The sequence below is a fragment of the Ixodes scapularis genome, unplaced genomic scaffold (genome assembly GCF_016920785.2).
Source record: "Ixodes scapularis isolate PalLabHiFi unplaced genomic scaffold, ASM1692078v2 ptg000325l_1___fragment_3__unscaffolded, whole genome shotgun sequence".
In the NCBI taxonomy this organism is placed as follows: Eukaryota; Metazoa; Arthropoda; class Arachnida; order Ixodida; family Ixodidae; genus Ixodes; species Ixodes scapularis.
In genome coordinates this window covers 47242-52490 of record NW_024609971.1, presented here as the reverse complement: position 1 = coordinate 52490, position 5249 = coordinate 47242, and positions in this window count along the sequence as shown.

Genomic DNA, 5249 nt, shown 5'->3' with positions numbered 1-5249 from the left:
GGCGCGTGAATTCTGAGGTGCGCGAATTGAGCCCGTGCTCCTGTGGTTCGATTATCGGGAACCAGCCATGGTCGTTGAAGAACGCCTGTCTCTATTAAAGATGTACGTTGCCGTTATGACTCTGCTTGCATAAGCTACAACAATTGGCGACGAAGCGGACGAAGACAACGGGCAAGCGTCCGTCGCCCCGACCCGAAGATGGGGTTGCATGACCGGCAGGCGTGACCGGCGCGTGAATTCTGAGGTGCGCGAATTGAGCCCGTGCTCCTGTGGTTCGATTATCGGGAACCAGCCATGGTCGTTGAAGAACGCCTGTCTCTATTAAAGATGTACGTTGCCGTTATGACTCTGCTTGCATAAGCTACAACAATTGGCGACGAAGCGGACGAAGACAACGGGCAAGCGTCCGTCGCCCCGACCCGAAGATGGGGTTGCATGACCGGCAGGCGTGACCGGCGCGTGAATTCTGAGGTGCGCGAATTGAGCCCGTGCTCCTGTGGTTCGATTATCGGGAACCAGCCATGGTCGTTGAAGAACGCCTGTCTCTATTAAAGATGTACGTTGCCGTTATGACTCTGCTTGCATAAGCTACAAAAATTGGCGACGAAGCGGACGAAGACAACGGGCAAGCGTCCGTCGCCCCGACCCGAAGATGGGGTTGCATGACCGGCAGGCGTGACCGGCGCGTGAATTCTGAGGTGCGCGAATTGAGCCCGTGCTCCTGTGGTTCGATTATCGGGAACCAGCCATGGTCGTTGAAGAACGCCTGTCTCTATTAAAGATGTACGTTGCCGTTATGACTCTGCTTGCATAAGCTACAACAATTGGCGACGAAGCGGACGAAGACAACGGGCAAGCGTCCGTCGCCCCGACCCGAAGATGGGGTTGCATGACCGGCAGGCGTGACCGGCGCGTGAATTCTGAGGTGCGCGAATTGAGCCCGTGCTCCTGTGGTTCGATCATCGGCAACCAGCCATGGTCGTTGAAGAACGCCTGTCTCTATTAAAGATGTACGTTGCCGTTATGACTCTGCTTGCATAAGCTACAACAATTGGCGACGAGGCGGACGAAGACAACGGGCAAGCGTCCGTCGCCCCGACCCGAAGATGGGGTTGCATGACCGGCAGGCGTGACCGGCGCGTGAATTCTGAGGTGCGCGAATTGAGCCCGTGCTCCTGTGGTTCGATTATCGGGAACCAGCCATGGTCGTTGAAGAACGCCTGTCTCTATTAAAGATGTACGTTGCCGTTATGACTCTGCTTGCATAAGCTACAAAAATTGACGACGAAGCGGACGAAGACAACGGGCAAGCGTCCGTCGCCCCGACCCGAAGATGGGGTTGCATGACCGGCAGGCGTGACCGGCGCGTGAATTCTGAGGTGCGCGAATTGAGCCCGTGCTCCTGTGGTTCGATTATCGGGAACCAGCCATGGTCGTTGAAGAACGCCTGTCTCTATTAAAGATGTACGTTGCCGTTATGACTCTGCTTGCATAAGCTACAAAAATTGACGACGAAGCGGACGAAGACAACGGGCAAGCGTCCGTCGCCCCGACCCGAAGATGGGGTTGCATGACCGGCAGGCGTGACCGGCGCGTGAATTCTGAGGTGCGCGAATTGAGCCCGTGCTCCTGTGGTTCGATTATCGGGAACCAGCCATGGTCGTTGAAGAACGCCTGTCTCTATTAAAGATGTACGTTGCCGTTATGACTCTGCTTGCATAAGCTACAAAAATTGACGACGAAGCGGACGAAGACAACGGGCAAGCGTCCGTCGCCCCGACCCGAAGATGGGGTTGCATGACCGGCAGGCGTGACCGGCGCGTGAATTCTGAGGTGCGCGAATTGAGCCCGTGCTCCTGTGGTTCGATTATCGGGAACCAGCCATGGTCGTTGAAGAACGCCTGTCTCTATTAAAGATGTACGTTGCCGTTATGACTCTGCTTGCATAAGCTACAACAATTGGCGACGAGGCGGACGAAGACAACGGGCAAGCGTCCGTCGCCCCGACCCGAAGATGGGGTTGCATGACCGGCAGGCGTGACCGGCGCGTGAATTCTGAGGTGCGCGAATTGAGCCCGTGCTCCTGTGGTTCGATTATCGGGAACCAGCCATGGTCGTTGAAGAACGCCTGTCTCTATTAAAGATGTACGTTGCCGTTATGACTCTGCTTGCATAAGCTACAACAATTGGCGACGAGGCGGACGAAGACAACGGGCAAGCGTCCGTCGCCCCGACCCGAAGATGGGGTTGCATGACCGGCAGGCGTGACCGGCGCGTGAATTCTGAGGTGCGCGAATTGAGCCCGTGCTCCTGTGGTTCGATTATCGGGAACCAGCCATGGTCGTTGAAGAACGCCTGTCTCTATTAAAGATGTACGTTGCCGTTATGACTCTGCTTGCATAAGCTACAAAAATTGACGACGAAGCGGACGAAGACAACGGGCAAGCGTCCGTCGCCCCGACCCGAAGATGGGGTTGCATGACCGGCAGGCGTGACCGGCGCGTGAATTCTGAGGTGCGCGAATTGAGCCCGTGCTCCTGTGGTTCGATTATCGGGAACCAGCCATGGTCGTTGAAGAACGCCTGTCTCTATTAAAGATGTACGTTGCCGTTATGACTCTGCTTGCATAAGCTACAAAAATTGACGACGAAGCGGACGAAGACAACGGGCAAGCGTCCGTCGCCCCGACCCGAAGATGGGGTTGCATGACCGGCAGGCGTGACCGGCGCGTGAATTCTGAGGTGCGCGAATTGAGCCCGTGCTCCTGTGGTTCAATTATCGGGAACCAGCCATGGTCGTTGAAGAACGCCTGTCTCTATTAAAGATGTACGTTGCCGTTATGACTCTGCTTGCATAAGCTACAACAATTGGCGACGAGGCGGACGAAGACAACTGGCAAGCGTCCGTCGCCCCGACCCGAAGATGGGGTTGCATGACCGGCAGGCGTGACCGGCGCGTGAATTCTGAGGTGCGCGAATTGAGCCCGTGCTCCTGTGGTTCGATTATCGGGAACCAGCCATGGTCGTTGAAGAACGCCTGTCTCTATTAAAGATGTACGTTGCCGTTATGACTCTGCTTGCATAAGCTACAAAAATTGACGACGAAGCGGACGAAGACAACGGGCAAGCGTCCGTCGCCCCGACCCGAGGATGGGGTTGCATGACCGGCAGGCGTGACCGGCGCGTGAATTCTGAGGTGCGCGAATTGAGCCCGTGCTCCTGTGGTTCGATTATCGGGAACCAGCCATGGTCGTTGAAGAACGCCTGTCTCTATTAAAGATGTACGTTGCCGTTATGACTCTGCTTGCATAAGCTACAAAAATTGACGACGAAGCGGACGAAGACAACTGGCAAGCGTCCGTCGCCCCGACCCGAAGATGGGGTTGCATGACCGGCAGGCGTGACCGGCGCGTGAATTCTGAGGTGCGCGAATTGAGCCCGTGCTCCTGTGGTTCGATTATCGGGAACCAGCCATGGTCGTTGAAGAACGCCTGTCTCTATTAAAGATGTACGTTGCCGTTATGACTCTGCTTGCATAAGCTACAACAATTGGCGACGAGGCGGACGAAGACAACGGGCAAGCGTCCGTCGCCCCGACCCGAGGATGGGGTTGCATGACCGGCAGGCGTGACCGGCGCGTGAATTCTGAGGTGCGCGAATTGAGCCCGTGCTCCTGTGGTTCGATTATCGGGAACCAGCCATGGTCGTTGAAGAACGCCTGTCTCTATTAAAGATGTACGTTGCCGTTATGACTCTGCTTGCATAAGCTACAAAAATTGACGACGAAGCGGACGAAGACAACGGGCAAGCGTCCGTCGCCCCGACCCGAAGATGGGGTTGCATGACCGGCAGGCGTGACCGGCGCGTGAATTCTGAGGTGCGCGAATTGAGCCCGTGCTCCTGTGGTTCGATTATCGGGAACCAGCCATGGTCGTTGAAGAACGCCTGTCTCTATTAAAGATGTACGTTGCCGTTATGACTCTGCTTGCATAAGCTACAAAAATTGACGACGAAGCGGACGAAGACAACGGGCAAGCGTCCGTCGCCCCGACCCGAGGATGGGGTTGCATGACCGGCAGGCGTGACCGGCGCGTGAATTCTGAGGTGCGCGAATTGAGCCCGTGCTCCTGTGGTTTGATTATCGGGAACCAGCCATGGTCGTTGAAGAACGCCTGTCTCTATTAAAGATGTACGTTGCCGTTATGACTCTGCTTGCATAAGCTACAACAATTGGCGACGAGGCGGACGAAGACAACTGGCAAGCGTCCGTCGCCCCGACCCGAGGATGGGGTTGCATGACCGGCAGGCGTGACCGGCGCGTGAATTCTGAGGTGCGCGAATTGAGCCCGTGCTCCTGTGGTTCGATTATCGGGAACCAGCCATGGTCGTTGAAGAACGCCTGTCTCTATTAAAGATGTACGTTGCCGTTATGACTCTGCTTGCATAAGCTACAAAAATTGACGACGAAGCGGACGAAGACAACTGGCAAGCGTCCGTCGCCCCGACCCGAAGATGGGGTTGCATGACCGGCAGGCGTGACCGGCGCGTGAATTCTGAGGTGCGCGAATTGAGCCCGTGCTCCTGTGGTTTGATTATCGGGAACCAGCCATGGTCGTTGAAGAACGCCTGTCTCTATTAAAGATGTACGTTGCCGTTATGACTCTGCTTGCATAAGCTACAACAATTGGCGACGAAGCGGACGAAGACAACTGGCAAGCGTCCATCGCCCCGACCCGAGGATGGGGTTGCATGACCGGCAGGCGTGACCGGCGCGTGAATTCTGAGGTGCGCGAATTGAGCCCGTGCTCCTGTGGTTTGATTATCGGGAACCAGCCATGGTCGTTGAAGAACGCCTGTCTCTATTAAAGATGTACGTTGCCGTTATGACTCTGCTTGCATAAGCTACAAAAATTGACGACGAAGCGGACGAAGACAACTGGCAAGCGTCCGTCGCCCCGACCCGAAGATGGGGTTGCATGACCGGCAGGCGTGACCGGCGCGTGAATTCTGAGGTGCGCGAATTGAGCCCGTGCTCCTGTGGTTTGATTATCGGGAACCAGCCATGGTCGTTGAAGAACGCCTGTCTCTATTAAAGATGTACGTTGCCGTTATGACTCTGCTTGCATAAGCTACAAAAATTGACGACGAAGCGGACGAAGACAACTGGCAAGCGTCCGTCGCCCCGACCCGAAGATGGGGTTGCATGACCGGCAGGCGTGACCGGCGCGTGAATTCTGAGGTGCGCGAATT